Source organism: Saimiri boliviensis, chromosome 9 (assembly GCF_048565385.1).
Source record: "Saimiri boliviensis isolate mSaiBol1 chromosome 9, mSaiBol1.pri, whole genome shotgun sequence".
Lineage (NCBI taxonomy): Eukaryota > Metazoa > Chordata > Mammalia > Primates > Cebidae > Saimiri > Saimiri boliviensis.
The window spans coordinates 1,042,558-1,065,935 of NC_133457.1; the positions used below are offsets into that span (position 1 = coordinate 1,042,558).

Below are 23,378 nucleotides of genomic sequence, written 5' to 3' on the forward strand. Positions count from 1 at the left end.
AAGCAACGAAAGGCCCGATTAGCCACCAAAATATTTCAGAATGAAAATCACTGGATTGATTTTTCTCAAATCAGTGCTTCGTAACCACTAAAGCTAACAGCAGCAGGTATTGTAAATCAGACCATGTTGCTCCCTTGCTTGAGACCGCTGAAGGAATTCTGGTTGTGCTGAGGGTCCAGGCTCATCAATGTAACTTACTGGCACTCAACTCTCTGGTCTTGCTTGCCCATCTCGCTTCTCGTCATCGCCACTTCTACTCCACAGGCTCGCCTCACGCTGTCCTGTTTTGAGTTGATCCGTGATGTCCAGTCCATGTTCCATGTTGTCTTTGGTCCCTGTTCCCTCTAGTAGAATGAATGTCATCGTCAGACACCCTCCTCTTTGCTCGCCTTGTGCCTCTACTTCCCTATACAACACTGCTTAGGCCAGAATTGAAATTGGCCCTGGTTTTTAATTTTTTTCCATTTTCTCTACAAAATAACAAAACACTTGAGAGCAGCAATCATATCTTTCTGATTCATTGCCCAAATCCAGGCCCTTGTACAGTGCCTGACACATGATAAGTAGTAAATAAATACTTTTTCAATAAATAAATACATTAAATTAAAAATTTCTTATGAATTACCTACAAATAATTACCAAATATCCCATGAATATCATTTCCCCCTGGGAAAATAATACTATATGAGTGTAAAACCAAACCATGTAATATTTCATAGGAGTTGGTTTGCTATAAATTGAGAATCAGGTCATTATCATTATTATTCCCGAGCATCATGCTATATCTGTGCCCTTTAATAAATTAGGTTACCAAAAACTATATCTACCCACCTGATTCCTGCAAAATGATATTGAGAAAGCAGTTTCAACCTTCTGGGCTCTTAGATATCTGGTCCACTAATTTTGGATTTGGAGTTGTCTCCTTAATAGTTAAAGAAGAAAGCTTTGAATTCCTAGCCCCTTAATACCAACTATCTGGACCTTGGGCACTGTGACATTGGAGCCCACAAACCTTGCTGACCCTAAAACGATAAGCTTACACCACCCATTAAAGGTATCCTTTCCACTGTAAGGATGGATTTCCTATATAAAAAAAAATGCTTTATAGCACAGTGTCATTTTATTCATATAAAAGAGCTAAACTTTTATTTTTCTCATATTCCAAGGTTTTTTCTGAGGGAACCACGTGACGATAAAGCTGTCTTTCTGCAAGTATTTACATCTCCTGTCTTCTATTTATATCTCTTGTCTTCTTCTGCACAGGCATAAAGGATTGCATTTGGATCCCTGCCAAGGTAAGTCTTAATTGATTTTTTTCAGGTGTTTCCTACTGCCATGGCAACCATAATCAAATATCTTTTCATGAATAGCTTTGTCAATTGCAATATAATATTCTCACTGAATACAGTCTGCAGTTCTCTTTCTACAAAGCTCTCGGGAGCCTTTCTTCTCTGACCTAACATTTCTTTTCCTTCAAGCCTCTAGGCCCCATGAAAATCATATATTTAAATAGCCCACATAGTTTTTTAAAATGAGAACCTCCTATGATTTCCATCAGTAAGAACACACACAAAGATAAAACTAGATTATGCCTTCAAGGGTAATAGATATTTTATTACTGGCATGATTTGTCAAATACCTATAATCCCTCTCAAATCACCTCTGACGATGTTATTTCTTTTTTTTTTTTCCATTTTTGTCTCCCAAGAAAAATCATTATTCATCCTAAGAGGGAACATCTTGTCAAGTGTTGCAGTTCAACAAAATAAGGAAAACATCTCTGCCAAAATGTAGCAAATGTGATTACACAAGGCCAAGGAGAAGCCCATAATTAGATCATTACCATGGAAACAACCTAATTACATGTGTAAAGCAGGGAGGGCTGAGTTGCAGATCTGAATATGTTAATACTATTGTCTATGTTATAATATTTCTGCTACTTAGCTTTCCCCAAATATAAAATATAAATTATATAGATAAATCTCAGCTCAGTTTAAATGAATGAAAAAATACTGTACAGTTATGTGAATGGAGTTCAGGGATATTCCCTCTATCATAAACACATACATATACCGTAAATGAGAAAAAATGTAGTGCGCATATCAATAATAAATGTACATTAGCATGTAAATAGCTGAATGGCCTTAAATGTGCATTCTAAAATTTCATACTATGCAAAAAATATTTGCTAGAACAATCAAAGTTCCGATAAGGTAAATCAATTTTTTTCAACTGTATTTTATGATTTATACTAGGGAATAATTTTATGTTGATCTGCCCTTCGTTATTTAGAGACCTGTTGTTTCTTTAAGGACTCATTTGATCCTTGAAGGCTAAAATACGCATCTGCATTCATTATTCAGGCCACAGTTAAAGAAATGTGCTGAATCCATAGGGGTAGGGAAAAGCTGCTCAGAACCTTATTTATTGGGAAAAGCTGCTCAGAATTTTATTTATTTAGGTGTGCATTTACTTTTTTAAATTACCAAATCCAAATATCTGTTTCCAACTGCATTTTAACACTGCTTGCAAGTGCTTTTGTGGTTAAATTTCTTAAATACTTCCCTCACGCTCCTTAACTGTCCATTCGGAAAGCACCTTCTCCCGCAGCACCAGATATTAGCTGCTCCCTGACCTCCTCCACCTCTCCTGGAAACAGTGTGGCTTCCAGAGCTCAGCAGGCCAAGAGAGGAGATACTGCTGAGGTTTCTTCCTCCCAGCGTCTTATGCTTACATAATCATGATCAGAATCAGAGAGAGGAGCCCAGAGTACAGGGCTGAGGGTAAGAGTGTGAGGGGCTTTGTTATTTCTTGAACTCCTGACTTAAGGTGATCCACCCACCCCGGCCTCCCAAAGTGCTGGGATTACAGGCGTGAGCCACCACTCCCGGTCGTGGGACCTTGTTATTTCTGACTGGTCTGCACTACTCATGTCACCTGTGCCTCTGACTCTAGCAACGTGCCTCTCGTACTGTCATTCCCTACCCTTCCCTGCAGCTATAAGAACTGGTCTTCTTCTGGGGAGAAGGAAGAATGAAAGAAACCATGGCTCTTTCGGATGGAGGTACAAACTCATTCTGGTGCAATCTTCTGCATGCCTCCCTTTGCTTTCTTTTTTGCAGCACATCACACACACACACACACACACACACACACACACAATCATACACACACATACAACATACAACCTCAGAACAGAACAGATGTGGCAAATCCATCAGCAGCTCGGGGATCCAAATAACTGAGTCTCCCTTTAACAGAGGACCCAAGGGGTGTGATGCGTAAACACATAACTTGCTGGGGACAGAAAATAGAGCTCATCAACACAACCATAGAATCTGAAGGAGGAAGTGAGCTTGACAGGAAAAACAGCCGGACTTAAAATCAGGCCATCACATCGCTATGATGTATGAGTCACTTTCCCTTTGGGCCCTCAACTGTACCTCTCTGCAAAGCAATAGGATGAGGCTGGATGGCATTTAGGTCTTTTGTGAGTCCTAACATGCTTATCCTATGGCTGTAACATAATCTAGGTCAAGGCTGATTCCCGTTTTCCCTCTCATTCAACCTGCCTGCCTCTGGGTCAGGATGTGCCTGCTCCCACTACTGTCCATCCACCCACCCTGAGCACACACCCTGTCAAGATGGAAAGGAATCTGAAATGGAGACAAGATCACTCTATTTGTCCTATTAATCCTGTCACCTCTGCAGGCCTTCCTTGCCTTTTCACTCAAATGATGGTCGCTGCCAGGGTATCCGGATGGGGTAGTGAGTGAAGGATCTCTACAAGTCCTTTGAGCTGTTCCGATGTAACATCCCATGAAGAAAGTTACTTTTCTTTGCGTACTTCAGCAGCTCTCACCCATACTCAGAAACCTTTGGTGACTCCCCATTTTCATAAATGCCAAAACTAAAAGCCACTGCCTGTCTTTCAGAACACCTTTTAATCAGCTGCAGTTTTCTTACCCAAACCTGTTTCACTCCATACTTATTTCCCACCATCCCGTAAATCGAGCTCACTGGTCCAGCCAGGTTTTTCCACAGATCCACACGTCCTCAATCCCCGTGTTCTCCCTACTCTCATGCTGCTGCTTTATTCACCAGCCTGGCACATAGTAGGCCCTCCATACAGATGTGTGGCTTGACTGTTGAAGCACCCTCCTACATCCAAACGTCTTTCCAGTTTTTAAGGGACAGGTCAGGCCTCCTTCTGTAAGGCTAGCCCTGGAGGCTGTGAATTACACGACTGTGTTCCCTAAGCTACAGAATTTATGATGTGACACACCGTTTAGGACTGACACTCATGACCTCTTAATCACTGTTTAAAGTGTGGGGAAATTTACTACCCCTTATGAGTAAACATTCTGAAGATGAGGTACTCAGGAAACATTCGATTGATAGGCTGGGAGGTGCTCCAAGAACATTTCCTAACCAGCATGAATACCATTCCTATGGTACAATCTCCACTTGGCTAAATGCTCAACTTTCAGGAGGAAATTCAAATGCCAGTTTAATGTGGCCTTTCTCTACCCTGCTAGACAGAGCTTGCCTTTTCTCTTCTTACAAATGACCATCAGCACTTTTCTCACTGCGGCAACTATTTGTTTATATACCTGTCTCTCCACCTAAACAATAAGTTATTTGCCTTGAGGAAAATAAGCAAATTTTACTTTTGTTATAATTGTATTTCCAGTATCGTTCCCGTAATATAATAAATGTTTAATAATGTTCAATGAATGTAGAGAAAAAATGCCCATACCCTTTAGGAAAAGAGTATAATTTTGCTTCACTTTCTCTCTCTCTGAACATGGTGAAATCAAGTTTTGGCAATACGGGATGAAGGACTAACATGAGGCGTGGCATCCACTTTGCAGGTTCATGATCTAAGCTGCATATCGAGTTAAAGGATAGAATTATCCATAGGATGGTAATATTTATACCACGTCTTCTCCACTATGACCTTTAATAGTCCTGAGTGGCTACGCGTGGATACTGCACTCTCTGGCTTTTGAAATCCATATTAAAGAATAATTAAGTATTTAAAAGCCAGCATTAGCCGGGCGCAGTGGCTCAAGCCTGTAATCCCAGCACTTTGGGAGGCCGAGGCGGGTGGATCACGAGGTCAAAAGATCGAGACCATCCTGGTCAACATGGTGAAACCCCGTCTCTACTAAAAATACAAAAAATTAGCTGGGCATCGTGGCACGTGCCTGTAATCCCAGCTACTCAGGAGACTGAGGCAGGAGAATTGCCTGAACCCAGGAGGCGGAGGTTGCGGTGAGCCGAGATCGCGCCATTGCACTCCAGCCTGGGTAACAAGAGCGAAACTCCGTCTCAAAAAAAATAAAAATTAAAAAAAAAAAGCCAGCATTAAGAAATTAAAAGAGTTAATATATTAGAAAGTGCCAAGGCGGGTGGATCACGAGGTCAAGAGATCGAGACCATCCTGGTCAACTTGGTGAAACCCCGTCTCTCCTAAAAATACAAAAATTAGCTGGGCATGGTGGCGCACGTAGTCCCAGCTACTCGGGAGGCTGAGGCAGGAGAATTGCTTGAACCCAGGGAGGCAGAGGTTGTGGTGAGCCAAGATCGTGCCATTGCACTCCAGCCTGGGTAACAAGAGTGAAACTCCTTCTCAAAAAGAAAAAAAAGAAAGTAAAAAGATGTTTGCTTGTTATAATATCTTCTTGTGGGGTGGTCCAAAGATTGTGGTAAGACATTAATTGCTTCTTTTAATACCACATGTGTATCTCTCATCATCACTATCTACTCTGAACTTCATTTTGTTTGTTTGTTTATTTTGAGATGAAGTCTTGCTCTGTCGCCCAGGCTGGAGTGAAGTGACGTGATCTCAGCTCACTGCAACCTCCATCTCTCAGGTTCACGCAATTCTCCTGCCTCAGCCTCCCAAGTGGCTGGGATTCCAGGCATATGCCACCATCCCCAGCTATTTTTGTATTTTTAGTAGAGACAGAGTTTCACCATCTTGGCCAGGCTGGTCTCAAACTCCTAACCTCAAGTGATCCACCCACCTCAGCCTCCCAAAGTGCTAGGATTACAGGCATTAGCCACCACACCCAGCTTCTATTTATTTTTTTAAAGACAGTGTCTCTCTCTGTCACCCAGGCTAGAGTGCAGTGGCACTATCATAGGTTACTGAAGCCTCAACCTCGTGAGCTCAAGAAGTCCTCCTATCTCAGCCTCCCAAGAAGCTAGGACTACAGCTGTGCACTGTCATGCCCAGCTAATTTGTTGTTGCTGTTGCTAGAGAAAGGGTCTCACTATATTGCCCAGGCTGGTCTTGAACTGCAAGCCTTAAGTGCTCCTATGGCTTCGGCCTCCTGATGAGTGTCATTTATTAATATATTGCTTATATTCTTTCTTTAATGCATATTCTTTGAGAGCAGAGACAATTTGAGATACATGTGTCTTCTCTGTAGCACCTAACAAAATAATTTCTGCAGGTCAGAAACTGTTTTGGTAAACAATTAAGCATGAATCCATTAAAGACGATGTTCCAAGTTTCTAGTTTAGTATTCAAGCTTCAAGCTTAATATTCTGGTGAATACTAAAACTGAGCAACATGGCAGAAATTGCTTTTATCACAGTAAGAATAATTAATGCCCTCTGCCTAAACAACCAACTTGTTTTACACAATCATCTTCATGAATTATATTACCACTCTCATTACCACTTGTAGAAAGCATGGAGGATTTACGACACAATTTCATATTCAGAACACCACCTCCTTCTTTTCTACCTTTGTTTTCCATTCATCTAATTTTTCCTGCTAATTTCAATTTCATATCATTTTACTATATATAATATGCATCTTTGTAAGCTGTCTTAAATTACTTTCAGACCAAACAGGTCTTCGTGAACAAAAATAAACAGATCCATAGATAAAACAAATATAAATGAATCATAAAATCTGAAATTTTTTTGATTAAAGCTTATTCTTGATTAAAATTATTTTTAGATTTGCTATTGATAAATTTCTTTGTTATTACTGAATCACAACTTTAATCACTTTATAGATTGTTCGTAATTTTGCTCATAATTAAAAGATAACCTTTGCTTTCCATTTAGTCATCTGGCTTTATTACTACGCACTTCCAACTTAGCTAGTGGTAAACTCCGGGAGAAACAAATGATCTCTGTATTTTAAGAGCTGGGATATATAATAATATGATCAACACATATCGCACTTACTATGGGCCAGCATTATACAAAGAACTTATCACCACTGAATCCTAACAACAAACATGAGAGACGACACTGTTATTATCATCCCATATTAGAGATCAGGAAACAGAGGAACTCAGGCATTTGGTAACCTTTCCCAAGATCACACCACAAGTACATGACAGAACCGACACTGAAACTAAGACTGGCTGGCTCCAGAGCGCTGCTCCTAACCACTTCGCTCCCCTGCCCTCCACTATGCTGTGTCTTCCGAGTCCTTAAAGGGTCAGTGAGGTAACACTGAAATGTCAGCTTCCAGTATTGTTCAAGAACTACCGCAAGTAATAAGAGGTGAAAGGGGAACAGATGATCAGTTATGCCACTGCAAGTAAAAGACAGTTGCCCCCTCAAATCCCACTGTTCTTAAGATGACATTTCCCAGCACTTGTCCCTCCCAGCCAAAGCATTAATGGATGGTGTTTTAATACAAACTTTGTGGACTTTTAAGAAATCCAAATGCTGTTTAAGCGAAAGACGTTGTGCAAAGGGGGAATTTTCTTTCACTCTCAGTAGCAAAATTATTCATCATCTCCCGCTATTATGAGTCATCTGTTGCTTCGGTCAGTGCTGCCCAGGGCTTTGTTTGCCATGCCGGTGTTTGAGCTTTGAAATGAGGTTATCGATTTATGATCAGTGTAACTCCTGGCTGACTCCCGGATGCTAAGCTACAATAATAGAGGGTTTTGCGGAAAATCACCAGCTACCCTTGAAGGCCAGACTTACATCTTGGTCATTTTTTTGTCACTCCAGCATCCAGCACATAATAAACACTCAGTAAGTGTATGGTGGATGAGTGATGACTTCCATCAATTATTAGATGGTTGTAGACTTTAAGTTTATAATGGATAAAGACTCTGTTTACCACCTTGTATTGGGCTAACACTGAACAATACTGATATAATACAGTGGATGAACTACATAGAGTTTGAAGAAAAATAGGAAGAAGGGTTTATGTGTTGCTGAAGTCATATGCTAGGAGACATGTGAAAATAAAAGTTCTGCCAACTAAAAAACTTTATTTTAAATCCCATGAATCCTGTTTTATAAGGAACCAGCTACTTCATAATTCATTAACTGGAGATTTAACTTTCGTTATTTTTTCCGTGACATAAAAGGGTATTAAGCTTTCTTTTATTTCTCTTTTTAAATCTCCACCACCTTAATATAGTGACTCCCAGGTATAATACGCATAATATATTTATATTTAAAAGACATAATATATTTATCTGGGAGATTACTTAAACAAATTTCTGTTTTTCTTTTTCACTATAAAGGGCCGATTAAATGCCATTCTGAGGATGTTTTACGATAAAAAGTGTGAATGAGGTAAGGGGAGAGAGCCCCAACTAGCCTGGAATGGAAATCCAGAAATATCTGGCTTTGGCTTTAGAAGAAACCGCTGTCCATGACAGTGTTTATATTCACCTGGTGATTTACATGGTAGACGAGAAATCTTCTCAAAATTTGCAAGGTGTGTTCTCAGTTGGGGATCAGATCTATGCAGGAATGAACAGAGGACTGAAAATGGCAGGGAGAGAAAGCAGCCAAGATGCCAGGAGAATTTGGCTGAATCTCCAAGATAAAGTGTGAGCACGTGTTCTAGAGAGGAAGGAGAGAGACCTGACAAGCCGGCCTCAGCCATAGGGCTGAGCAGGAGGAGGACCAGGGGTCAGAAACACCAGCTGGTCCTGGTGCTCTCTCAGTGTCCCTGCCACATGAGGGCCGCACGCGTGAGCTGCACCACTGAGGGGTCCACTTAACCGGGAGTGACGGCACAGCCAGGAAGCCTTTCCCTTCACGCTTCCCAAAGGGCTGCCAGCTTGTGAGACATGAGATCTGCTCTTCAGCAGGGTGGGGGCTGGGCAAGCAGCAAGGGACCCGGTGAGGGGAGGCCTCAACTGGATCCCTGAAGGCACATCAAGATACCACGTGGGGCCGATACAGAAATATCCGGGGTGAACTTTGCAGGGATTAACATGCCTGTGTGAATGAGCCGAGCTGACAGCCCACAAAATGTTCCTTTATCCACTGACAAATTCAGATTTGATGCTAAATGTGAAGTCACCTGAGCCCATATGCTGGGGAAACCTAAACACATTCAATTTATAAATTATTCTGTAAGAGAAAACAGAAATTAAATTATAAATTACTTATATTTGTAGGCCAGGTACGGTGGCTCATGCTTGTAATCCCAGCACTTTGAGAGGTAAAGGTGGAGGGATCACTTGAGGCCAGGAGCTCAAGACCAGCCTGGGCAACATAGTGAGACTCCATTTCTTAAAAAATACAAAAAATACCCAATAGCTGGGTGTGGTGGCACGTGTGTACAGTCCCAGCTCCTCAGGAGGCTGAGGCAGGAAGAGGCTAGAGCCTAGGAATTCAAGGTTGTTGTGAGCTACGACCTTGCTGCATTCCAGCCTGGGCAACAGAGCAAGACTCTGTCTCTAAAATAAATAATAAATATTAATAAATTCTTTAAAGATAAAAATCACTGTATATCTTTGACTGGCATCATGCTTTATGGTTTCATAAACTTCTCATTTCTTTCTTAGAAACCTATTTGGCAAAAACAGGGCAGATATTACCCTCATCTAATAGCTGAGGAAACTGAGGCTCCGAGAGGCCAAGAGGTGGGACCTTGATCCTGCAGCTCCTGTAAGGCGGGGGCTGCAGCGTGCAGCCTGGCATTGCCGCGGGGGGTGCAGAGGCGAGCGCCCAGCCCTGATCACCCCCGACGCGAATGGCGACGCTCCTTTCTCCCTTTTCTCTTCCCTTCTCTGCCCCTTTTCTCATTTCTCCTCCTCCTTCTCTCCCCTGACAGGCGCCAGGGATGTCCCGCCAGGGGCACAGCAGCTCCTTGGAGCAGGAGGAGAGAGAAGCGGGGGCGGGGGGAGGACGGGCGGCCTGGCCGAAGCCGCCACCTCCTCTCCTGCTCCGGGCTCTTTGAAAACACTCCCTGGGTCATTTTCCTCTTAAAATCCCATTTCACCGGAATGTGTAAACGCAGTTAACCAAATGCAGTCGTGTGCTTCCTGAAGAAAGAAAAGCCGAGGCCGCTTTTTTGAAAACAGCAACAACAATGCCCGCAGCCCCGTTGCCGGCCAGCAGTAACCCGGGCCAGGAAGTGTCGGACTTTCCAGTGTTACGTGGGGTCTCGGCGTTGTTTCCTCTCCCCACCCCCCTTTCAGAATTTATTCCCATGTCTTCTCTACGTCCCTGCAGAAGCCAGTCCACCAAAACAGTCTACGCAGCCTGGCAGGGAGCCTGGCAGGGAGCCTGGCAGCAAGCGCCACAGCGAGCCCGGCCTGCCCCCAGCACGCTCACGTCGGGGCTGGAAGAGTCCAGTGAGGGAAGTGCCTTCTAGCTGACATTTTTGTCTTAGGGAAAAAGCAGAGAAAATGAAGGTCCCCGGGGCAGATAGGCTGGCAGAGAAAGCTTGGCTCTCAACCGCTGCAATGAAAGACGTACACTGAGGTCAAGCAGAGTGCGTTTAGTTTCTGAACAAAAGAAAACGTTGTCCCCATTTCAGTGCCCCCTGATCAGGTGGAGGCCACCTGCCCCCCTCCCGCAGCTCATGCGATTGCACCCACCCTGTAATAAAGGTCAGAAGAGCTGGTTGCATAAGCCTGACTCAACAGTTCGGACGAGCACCGTGAGCTTTGGGGAATGAATCCGAACCGGCCTTTGCCACTGTTCTTCAGCAAATTCCATTCCTCAGAAATGTAGCAAGCGCCTGCTGCCTGCAAGGTGCTATGCTGTAAATCAAAAATTTAAAGGAAGTCTTGCAACCTCTGTTACCTTTGATGGATAATCCCTGGGCAGGTAGGGTTACTCTTGTTATCCAGTGATGAACTGAGGCCCAATGAGGTTCCGTGACAGTGATGAGCCAGAGGAGTCTCTGCACCCTCGAGAAGAAATGAGTTGCAGCCCTGGCTTTCAGCAGGCCCGTGTAGGAGCCGCATGTAAGTCTTTCAAGCACTCAGGCCTCAGCTCCTCAGCTATAAAGAGCAGGAGGGTTGACCAAACGGCCTGCAAAGATGCCTTATAATTTGCTTTTATGTTTTGTAGCTAATATTCATTGAGTACCTACTATGTGAAGTGAGTACCCATTTACACATACGAGTATTTTTAACATTCCATGATTTCTAAAGATCCCGTATGCTTAAAGTAAGACCATATAAATTTTATAAGGAAATTTATTTACATAGAAGGAATAAGGGAAAAGTGAGCAGTATTTTCTTTCCTTTCTCAACTGGTGTTTCTTTAAGCCAAAATTTCTCTCATCTCATCCTATACTTTTAGTTTTTTAGGGAATTTGGTGTCTGGGCCACAATATCAAGACTTGTAATTTTTTGTTGTTGTTATTTGGGGTTTTAATGTAAAAAATAGTTGCAGAGAGAAGACAATTTCGAGTCCATCCTAGAGGTGCCCCAGAATGTCATGCAAGCTTTCAACAATTTAGAAACCAGTCACCCTTTCGCAAGCCCATTGTAAACAGGCTTTATGATGTTTTATATTGTTCTCGGCTGTTTCCGTGTATGTCCGTTGCAGTTTGCATTTGGAAAGTATTTTTGCAATTATTTCGCTTAGTGTGGTGATAACCTTCTAAATTAAGACTCAGCCTCAGTAATGGATGTTCTGACCCCGCTTGCCAAGTCCACAAGCAGGAAATGAGTGAAGACCTCTGGTTGGAAAAGAACCTTTCTGTGTGTTTCTGGCAAGTAAACCGTCATCACATTTAATTGAGATTTGAGAAATGGGTAGCAAAACAGCAGCGAATGATGGCATTTGCAAATTAGTTGAAGCCAAGTGAATTTTTGCCTGGAGTGTTCTGACTGAAAAACATAAATATAAGGAAAATCAATGTTAGCAGAGAGACTCTTTCTTGTTCCCCTACTGATTTTCCATGAAGTGAAGTGCATATAGTTGATTAACTATCTTTTTTTCTTTTTTTTTTTTTGGCCATTTAAGGGAATCTGTCAAACGTCAAATGAGACGTTGTAGCAGAAACAATCTTTGAACTTACTGTACTGATCAAATTAATGACTCAACCTGTATCTTCCCCTACTCAGCCCCTAATATAGATTTGTCTTTTCCAAGGAGTGATTTCAAATGTTTCTAAAGAGGGGGAAAAAAAGCTTTTTAATTTTCCTCCCTTTCCACTGTGATACGGACTAAACCATCAATACTTGTTTCTGCCAGTAACTCACACTCATGGTTATCGATGAGTTTATGCCAAGTCTGTTCTCAGCACATTCTCGTCCTGCTGTTACAAAATTTAAGTACATTGAGGTCAGTGCAAGAGTAACAAACGGTGAAAGAATGTTACCTAACAAATGCTTTATTCTAAACATGATTATCTGTAATGTACATGTCTAGAAATCTGTAATAAGACAGTTCTCTATCTTCAGTGCAATATGTGTAATTTCAATTTTTAGAGAATTTGCCACGTCGTTAATATTAATCTGTTTTTGAGAGAACATTTCATATTTTGCAGATAACACAATATAATGGTTTGGCTTTATAATTGCTTTAAATCAGCCCTATGAAAAGATTATTAAGAACCTGTTTGCCTTTGCACATTTACATAAACATAGAGAATATGTACACATATATGAAAGCTAAAATTTTCTCTGATCATTCTCTATATCAGTAGGTTACAGTAAATAATAAGCTTCAACAAAGTAATGGGATTTTTCTATACTAAATTTGTTCTCAATTCCAATGATAAATAAGGAAAGAGATGATAATCCTCGTCATAAGTGACAATTGATCCTTTTTTCCTTGTCATAAATGACAATCTTTCTTTCTTTCATCTTTCTTATTGTCAAGGTCTGTGGCTAGATACCAGAAAGAGTTGCATCATTTTAGAATCAACATTTCCACTATGATTCTATTTAACTTTTCCAGCTTTTACATTGAATATATCTCTTTATAAGATCGAACATGTTCTCATTTAAAATTAAGCTTATTTCCAAAGCTGACATAAAAGGTCTCACGATTTTCATTGCTATTTTCAGCCATGGAGCTGCAAGAAACCCATCTCAGTTTGTGTGCATAACGGGTAAGTGGAAGAGTCGTCACCCCTACCATCAACGAAACAAGAAAAGAAAAAAAGGGTTTCAGGGAAAAAAAAGTGAAACGTGTCTCATTTTTACAGGTCAAAAGTCATTTTCATCCCCTGAATACGCTTCGAAAGTGGTCCGGACTTCAAATTACCGTAATTTTCTGACATACTCCTATGTAGGAAACGGGAAGTAAAAGCACAAGGAATCATAGACATCTCAGCGAGGGACGTTCTGACTTTGGGCAGACCCTCCATTGTGTCCGATTCCTGCATGACTTCCCAGCACTTCTGCGTAACTCTTCCCCTTATCCTTCTCTAATATGTTTAACATCGATTTTTTTTTCCAATTCTCTGCTGACTGCACAGTCTGAAAATGCTTTGACCTTTAAGTCAAGGTCAAGTTTGCATTCCTGGAGTAAACAAGGAAGAAAGATCGAGAAGAGAACTTAAAACCATTTAACCAAGAAAAACTAAGGAGCAAAATATATATCCCAAGAAAACGGAGAAAACAGTACCTTTATTCTGAGGTTTCTCTTCCTTCTAAATTTAACATTCAAAGTGACGAATATTAATACAAACTACCAATGAAAGAAGAGAAATGTTTCCCAAAGTACCATTTGTGTGGAGACCCGTCTGACATTAACCATTCCTATCACTATGCAGACTAACATATCTGTTAGAATAAAACTTCTAACCATACTATTATTCTCAGGTAGTATAATGGAAAAGCAACAACCATACATTAGGGCGCCAAGAAAAACTTAAACAAATTATGCTGGAAATATATGTTCAAAACCCCACAAGTTTGAATAGTCTTCTAGAATCGTTTCATGTTTATAAAGAGTTTATTGTTGTCTCTAGGCTTAACTACAGTAATCTGACAGTTAACTGCTTAAAAAGAGAGTACATCTTGAAATGTTCATAACTTTTCCTTTATAACAAAGGCAGAAAAACAATCACATTTGTAAGAAGACACTGTGTCTTTTGCAAAAGCCTTTTCATATCCAAGTTTTAATTATTATGTGAAACTATTCAGAAAGCAGTTTCAGTAATCAGTTTATGTTCACATGGACTGCCTAGTTAAGCTTAGAGGTTTGTCGTAGAGTGTATATGGTAGCTCTCTAAGCATTGGAAGCATGTTTTCACTTGGATTAGAAAGCTACATAGGATATTTGATGAACAGTATTGGTGCTCACCTGACATTCATTTCCTCTTCTTTCTTTTTTTTTTTTTAAATAGAACCTAATTTTGTCCAGATATTCATCTTTCCTTCTCATAGGCATGAACCTCAACTCCAAGGGTAGCCTCACTGGAATATAGATTTATTCATTGGTCTCTATTTCCCTTTTCAGTAATTAATTCTGGAATGGACATGTAATCTAACTCTGGACAATGAGACGTAGGGAGAGACTGTCAGAAAAAATCAAGAAAAAGAGAGAAGCAGACAGGCATGGTGGCTCACACCTATAATCCCAGCACTTTGGGAGGCCAAGGCAGGAGGATCACTTGAGGTCAGGAGTTCGAGACCAGCCTGGCCAATATGGTGAAGCCCCACCTCTAATAAAAATACAAAAATTAGCCAGGTGTGGTGGCACATGCCTGTGGTCACAGCTACTCAAGAGGCTGAGGCTGAATTGCTTGAACCCAGAAGGTGAAGATTACAGTGAGCTGAAATCCTGCCATTGCACTCCAGCCTGGGCGTCACAGTGAGACTCTGTCTCCAAAAAGAGAGAGAGAGAAGCCTGAGGAGTGACTCTTTTTTCCTCCTCCTGGGTGTTATTGCTCATCAGTACACTGCTTAGATCTGCCATTGCCTTTTTGCTACCAGTCTAAAAAAGGAAACCAGCTTAAAAGATAACAAAGGAAAGAAAAATTTTAGTAATTCTTGGCATTTTAGATACTTGGCATCTGGGATTCTGTTCTTTGCAGCCAGTAGCAGGCTAACCAATTTCTTTTGGCTTCCTTCAATTGTGTCCACCTTCCTGCTTAGGCCTTTCAGAAGAAGAGGGAGTCCTAAGCCAATGTGTTCACCCTTGTATTTAACTTGAAACTTTCTGCCATTAACATGGGGAACAAGGTAAATTTACAGAAACAAAAACAATACGATTTACCAACACCAAGACATTTAATTATTAATAAAACCTTAATCTCTTAAATGTTATCTTGGAGGGGCCGCTTCGTGTGCTTGGTGACGCTGTCAGTGTCAGGTTGCCGAGTAGAGATGTGAATGACAAACCATGTGTGACGCGAGTTCACACAGATGATGGTCAGTTTAATCAATCAAACTGGACCAAAAAAAGTTCAGTCTGTCTCCGTAACCTTTCTCAAACCTCCGGTCAGAGCTTTCTTCTCCTACCCTCAATGACGTCTTGGGCAGATCCACAACTCTTTGCTTCCTTTCAAGTACTATAGAACTTATGTTCAGGAACGAAAGAACTCTAACCCTATCATATACCAAAACTTCAATTACTCCTTGAAATCAATGCTTTTCCTCCCCAGCTCGAATGTGTTTGTGTCTTTCTTTGTTGCCAAACGCCCTGCATAGGACAGACGTTCCAAGAAGTCTTTTTCCTGAAGTACCTCTGTTAATTCTTTGGAGACCCTTTCAGGGACTCATACATTTCACATTTCCGGATGCATGCAAAACACTCTCTGGTTAATCTCTTCTAAGACCCTTGACTCCCGCACCAGAGGTACTTGGGATTCCTTCATTCCAGCAAGCACCCCTCTTGGTGTGAAATGGTGTGAGGTCCTTTCGAATAACTTGCACTATTTTGCATAGTGCTACTTGTCCTGCAGAAGCACAAGCACATCCTTCCCTGTCATGTTCTCAACCCTTCAGCACTGCTGCCTGCAACCTCACTTTGTCAAGCTGCCCATCTTCAGCCACCTCACACCTGTGATTTCTGTTGCAGAGTCAGGCACCAGGCCCTGTGCTGCCCACACTCTAGAGCTGCCTGGCCAAACACAGAGGCCACTAACCACATGTGCCCGTTGAACACTTGAAATGCGGTCAGTCCAAACTGAGATCTCAAAGCCTTACTTAGTATAAAAATTAAATTAAAAAGCAAGATGTCCTATTTCTCCACATCCTCTCCAGCATCTGTTGTTTCCCGATTTTTTAATGATCGCCATTCTTACTGGTGTGAGATGGTATCTCAATGTGGTTTTGATTTGCATTTCTCTGATGACCAGTCCACCAACAGTGTAAAAGTGTTGGAGAAATAGGAACACTTTACAATGTTGGTGGGAATGTAAATTAATTCAACCATTGTGGAAGACAGTGTGGCGATTCCTCAAGGACCTAAAAATAGAAATCCCATTTGACCCAGCAATCCCATTACTGGGTATATATCCAAAGGACTATAAATCATTCTACTATAAGGACAGGTGCACACGAATGTTCATTGCAGCACTGTTTACAATAGCAAAGACCTGGAACCAACCCAAATGCCCAACGATGATAGACTGGATAGGGAAAATGTGGTACATATACACCATGGAATATTACGCAGCCATCAAAAACGATGAGTTCACGTCCTTTGTAGGGACATGGATGAACCTGGAAACCATCATTCTCAGCAAACTGACACAAGAGCAGAAAATCAAACACCGTATATTCTCACTCATAGGCGGGTGTTGAACAGTGAGAACACATGGACACAGGGAGGGGAGCATCATACACTGGGGTCCGTTGGGGGGAAATGGGGGAGGGGCGGGGGGTAGGGAGGTGGGAAGAGATAGCATGGGGAGAAATGACAGATACAGGTGAGGTGACGGAAGGCAGCAAACCACACTGCCATGTGTGTATCTATGCAACAATCTTGCATGTTCATCACATGTACCCCAAAACCTAAAATGCAATAAAAAAAAAAAAGCAAGATGTCTCATCACTAATTTTTTATCAACCATGTGATAATGCTTTGGATATATCGGCTTAAATGAAATGCTTTAGCAAAATTAATAAGCCGTTTACTTTTTTTTTTTTTTTTTTGAGACGGAGTTTCGCTCTTGTTACACAGGCTGGAGTGCAATGGCGCGATCTCGGCTCACCGCAACCTCCGCCTCCTCGGTTCAGGCAATTCTCCTGCCTCAGCCTCCTGAGTAGCTGGGATTACAGGCACGTGCCACCATGCCCAGCTAATTTTTTGTATTTTTAGTAGAGACGGGGTTTCACCATGTTGACCAGGATGGTCTCGATCTTTTGACCTCGTGATCCACCCGCCTCGGCCTCCCAAAGTGCTGGGATTATAGGCGTGAGCCACAGTGCCCAGCCTACTTTTACTGTTTTTAAACAGGCTAATAGAAAATAAATTACATGTGTGGCTCATATCATATCTCTGTTGGTCTGCACTTCTCTAGAGCCTTGGACACGAAGGGTGCCCCCGACCAGAACACTGGCATCACCCAGGAGCCTCTTCATTATAGAGAGCCTGGACTGGCAACAGTGCTCAGAACGGTCATTTTAACCAGACCTCTAGGTGAATTTCTGATGTAGGGTAGAGGTAATCTGAGGTCTGAGCACTCATGTTGATTCTTAACAGTCTGTTACCAGTTCATGACAAAATAAATGCAAAAATTCAGAGTACCATTCAGAAATTTTTATAGCTATTTGATGTTATAATACAGAGTATGTAATCTCTGAACATTGTTTTCATTTCATTTTTCTAAAAATTCAGTTCTATTACACCTATAAACCTGTCAGTCCAGGATGGATTGAAAATTAAAACAGGTTGGTCCTTTATCACAGAAAGTTTGTAAAGTCCTGCTGTAAAGGCCACATTGCAAACTCTCTGAGGAAACTTCTCGAACTCGATAAGATGGTAGTATCCCCTGCTAGTGAGCCTTTCTGTCCTCACCACTTTTTCTCCAGAGAGTTTCCCCTCAATTTCCTCCCTCAGATCAAGACGAAGCCACGTAGCACCTTACCCTTCCATGCCACAGCGCTTTCTTTTCCTGTGAACTGCTTTCTCAGGCTATTAAATGCATCCTTTGGAGTGACAATATTTGATGCCTGGCCAACACCGTAGCATGTCCTCTTGGGGGGACATGTCTAAGCACCTTCCTTCAGAATGTGCGACACAATTGTCACAAGTTGTCCTCAGCTTTGGACTTCGGCCCAAATTCCAAAGCAATAGGAAAGTTCTCAGTCTGCATCAAGGCAAAGACTCCCAGATTCTCTGGGGAACTTATTTTGGGCTCCGGCATGTTCTGTTTTGTCTTTTCCCTCATCAAAACACTCCTCCAATTTCTTTGCATGAGTTGAAGTAGTCATAGCAATCAAGCCTAATTTGGAAGTTTTAATGGAATAATATGTAATCTTTCTTAAATATTATACTCTGGGTTTCTTCTACACTTTAAGGAAAATCTTGTAAATGTGCCCAACACATTCTATTAAGATATAAATATATGTAACTTAGTGTATATCACATATTCCTGGCAAATGGGAATTTAAACCTCTTTTTTGGTCAATTGAATGTCCACAAGCAGTTCACCTCTTAATCTATGGCTCATTTTGTATAAATAAACTATTCATTATTAAATGAAGAACCACTTTCTAATTTTCCATCTTAACAACAGAATCACAGATTTCCATGCAGCAAATTTATTTAAAGAAAAATACACCTGAGTTTTCCATTTATACCCATATTAGTATTTTATCAATAGTTTGAATGTTAAGTGGCAATCACATTCCAAAAACCCTGAACATTTTGTAATTTCTTTCTGGCTTTTAAGAGCTTAGCTTCTTGCCACGATACTTTCAACAGATTTGTAAGTGTGAGCAATTTAAGTTTTTTGAAGAAAGTAATGGATATGTATTGATTTCTTAACATGCACTAGACACCCTATTAGAATGTACTGATTTGTACTAAATCTACAAAAATGAATAAAACATGTCCTTTCCTTGTGGAATTCAAGAGTCTGGGCAATGAGACCGACTCCTACACAGACAATACAACCCAAGGTCGGGGTTATAAGACAGTATTTTGCGCAGGATTCTGTGGGAGTAGAAGGAAGGAGCCCTTAACTTGTAAGGAGGTTAGGGAAAGCTTTCCAGGGGAAGATGATGCCTAGAACTGAACTAGAAAGAATCTTAATAGGTTTTTCAGGTTAAAAAAAAAAAAAGAAGAAGAAGTTTGCAAAACATTCAAGGCAGTGGATACTGCACGATTAAATATTCAAACGCATGATACAGTCTAAAAGTGTTAGAGTTGAGTAGGTTAAAATGAGGCTGGAGAACAGAGAAACCAGGCGATGGAGACCCTGAATGTTATACCTAGGAGCATGGACATACCTCAACAGGTGTCGCAGGCTGTGAAAGTGGTTCAAGCTTCTAACGCTATAGTTGTCCATTAGTTTCTCTTCTGGTCTGATTTTGCAATCGTTTCCATACAAGATCTTTAATGTAAACCTTTGTTGAGTTCAAGGCCTCATATAAAAATCAAAGAGAATAATAGTGTCAGTGAAACAAGCAATATATAAAAGAAGCAGGAATACTCTCTAACTCCTATCATGAGTAAGAATAATTGCCTTAACTGTTTCAAGCACTAAGATGTATTCTCATGTGGCATTCCATTTTCAGAGCAACTTTGTGACATACAGTAGACCGCTATCATTTTTTCCAGTACAGTTGAGAAATGGCAGAGGAAGAAGATGGAACCAGGTCTTTAAGCTGCAAATTCTTTGCTCTTCCCTTCATCAGGAGACGGAATCTGTGCTAATGAAATTTCTTGCCAAATTTAAGAGAAATTGTTGATAATGAATGCCATAGGTAACATTACCTTGACACTCACGTTTTGTAAATTTGTCTAAACTGTTTGCTTTGTAAATAATACTATTAATAATGATTAAAAACTAATAATTTATTGAGCACCAGAAAGTGACTATTTTTCTTCCTTTGTTGTGTTTTATTCTACAAATTTTCCTCTAAGCATCACTTTAGCTACTTCTCACAAATGTTGATATTTTGCGTTTTTATTATCATTTAGTTCAAAACATTTTCTGACTTCTCTTGTGAGTACGTCTTTGATCCATGGGTTATTTGGAAGTGTGTTGTTTAATTTCCAAATAGAAGTAAGTTTCTTGGTATCATTTTGTTATTGATTCCTGATTCAGTTATACTGCAGTCAGGGAGCATACTCTGTAAGATTTTAGTCTTTCCAAATTGATTGAGATTATTATTAAGGTCCAGAATATGATCTAGGTGAATAGTCCATGGGTACCAGGAGGACTGTGCACTCTGCAATTATCATGTACAGTGTTCTGTAAATACTGATTAGGTACTGTCAGTTGATGATGTTCAGATCTTCTGTATTAATAGTCTTCCTGAATTTTTTGTCTGCTCATTCTGTCAATGAGCAGTCAAATTACTGAGCAACGATTTCTAAAATATCTAACTGAAATTCTAGATTTGTATGTATTTTCCTATAGTTATGTCAGATTTTTACTTCAGGTATTATGAAGTTCTTTTATTAGATACTTACACATTTAAGATTTTTATGCTTTTAGACGGGCGTGGTGGCACGCGCCTGTGGTCCCAGCTACTGGGGAGGCTGAGGCGGAAGAATCACTTGAACCCGGGAGGAGGAGGTTGTGGTGAGCCGAGATTGCACCACTGCACTCTAGCCTGGTGACAGAGCAAGATTCCATCTAAAAAAAAAAAAAAATTATGCGTTACTGATGAATTAGGCCTTTAATTATTCTGAAAGTATCCTCTTTACCTCTGGTAATGATCTTGGTCTGCCAGTCCACTTTCTCTGATATTAATATAGCCAGGCCAGCTTTCTTACGTTTACTTTTGGCATGGGCTATGTTTTGTCATACTTTTATTTATGCTACTGCCCTTTCTGGGCATCGGTTGGCTTGTAGCATCCACAGGGGCTGCAGAGAGCTGGAAGGAGAGCTGGTCTGTCTTTAATGCAGAAACAGCAGCAACAGAAGACATATGTATCATTTCCAATGCCATTTACCCCATTCCATAGTCCTAATTTCATTTTCTTCAGGTGGAAGAACTTTAGCATTTCTTACAGCTTAATTCTGCTGGTGACATATTCCCTCACCTTTTGCTTTGTGAAAATATCTCATAATGCAGGTCCACTAAAGATGAATTCTGAATTCTCTCAACTTTTGCTTATGTGAAAATGTCTCCACTGCACCTTTAGATTTTATTTTTCTTTTTAATGACGATAAGGAAATAATACCTGTAGGAGGTCATGGATATGCTAAGTATCCTGATTTGGTTTTACACAATGTATACGTGTATAAAAGTGTCATACTGTACCCCAGAAATATGTACAATTTCACCTTTATTTTTGAAAGATATTATATTACTTTTACATTGCTGTTATCACAAGTGACCACAAATTTAGTACCTCAGAACAGCAAAAAATTTGTTATTGTACAGTTCAGAGATCCGAAATGGGTCTCACTGGGCTAAAATCAATGTGTCAGCAGAGCTGTGTTCTTTCTGGGCGCTCTGAGACAGAATCCACTTCCCTGTCCTTTCAAGCTTCTAGAGGCCACCTGCATCCCTTGGCTCATGGCCATCCTCAAAGCCAGCAATGTCGCATCTCTCTGACCTTCCTTACATAATCCCTCTGACCACAGCTGGGGAAGATTCTCTTTTTTTAAATACCCGTGTGATTATACTTGACTCACCAAGATAATTCCGAATAAATATCACCATATCAAAGTCTGCAACCTTAATCCCAGCTACAGAAGTCCCCTTTGTCACGTAAGGTAACATATTCACAGGTCCTGGGGATGAGAGTATGGTGGATGTTTTGAGGGGAAGGGGGCATCATTCTGCCTACCCCAATATTTAATCAGCAGGTGAAATTTAAAGCCACAGATTGTTCCCTCCCTTTCATCAGTTTTGAAGTGTTATTTCCGGTATTTACGCCCCCACTGTCTGAGAAAGCAGCTACCTTTTGGGTAATTGCTCTTTCGTACTGATTCCTTCCCTCTTCAGCTTTGGTTTCCAGGCGTTTGACTATGATATGCCTCGCTGTGCTTTTATTTGTAGCTGTCCTGTTCTATTACGTCCAGCTTCTTGGATCTGTACATTGGTATGTCCTTTAAAATGTAGGTATTTTTTGGTTTCTACTTCCCAAACACGTTTTCTACTCAATTCCCTTTTGCCTCTTTCTCTGGGATTTCAAATCCACATATCTTGGACCAGTCCATATTGAGACCTGTCACTGAGAACACCACTCTATTTGGCTCCCCCTCTCTGCACAGTGGCAAGAAGGTGCCCCCAGGGAGAAAGCGGAGCCCATTGTGACACTTTCAGGCTCTCAGTGCTACATTAACTCTTTTCTAATGCCTGGAAAAGGTTAGCTCTTGCATTTTCATCAGTTTTATAGTTGCTTATGGCAGGAGATGTACATTGGTACCAGTTATTCTGTCGTGGATGAAAACAGAATTTGCCAAGAATCCTTTATAAAGAACAGTTTATACGGTGGTCTTAGGGTCAGAATAGGAAGCCATCTTTCCATGTTATAACATCGGCAGGCAATGCCATAGATAAGTGTAGGTTAAAAATTGTTCTAAACATAGTAATTTCATGGCAATAATAGAGGAAATTTTTGCAGATTTGTGTGCAAATCCGCTATCAGAATTATTTGTCTTCTTTCGATTCCAAGACAAAAGATATTTTTGTAAACCTCTCTCATAAATTTAGAGACGGCCACACTGTTTACCCATGTCATCTATAATTCTGTTCCACCGACCTAGCAAAGCACCCGCACTTCTTAATGGTAACTAAAGAGACAAATAGGTAAAATGCAGTGCTCACATTTCGGATCGCTTACAGATGCAATTTTTTCTAAATTATAGAAAGAAATCGGCAATATAAAGTGAATGTATCCAATTTGCCAAACCCCATTACCCTTTCTAGCTACTGTGACCTCTGACTCCACATGCAATTGCTAAGCGTCTATTTTTCACAACGCATAATGCTGGGTGCTGTAGCTTGTATGTAACTGGAATCTGCCACAGCCAGGGAATAGTCTTTAAAAACAAATCTTAGTTTGGATACTGGTTTCAATGTAACCTAGGAATTTAA

The 23,378-nt window shown here is 40.9% G+C and overlaps 1 long non-coding RNA gene across 1 annotated transcript; it reads right to left on the reverse strand.

The window, feature by feature from the left end:
* Positions 1–224: 224 nt before the first annotated feature.
* LOC141585515 (uncharacterized) lies at positions 225–20,900 on the reverse strand. The gene is made up of 3 exons (XR_012519065.1): positions 20,797–20,900; positions 19,608–19,742; positions 225–344 (listed from the first exon to the last, which is right to left on the reverse strand). It is a non-coding gene; the product is annotated as an uncharacterized LOC141585515 (long non-coding RNA).
* Between the last annotated feature and the right edge of the window lie 2,478 nt (positions 20,901–23,378).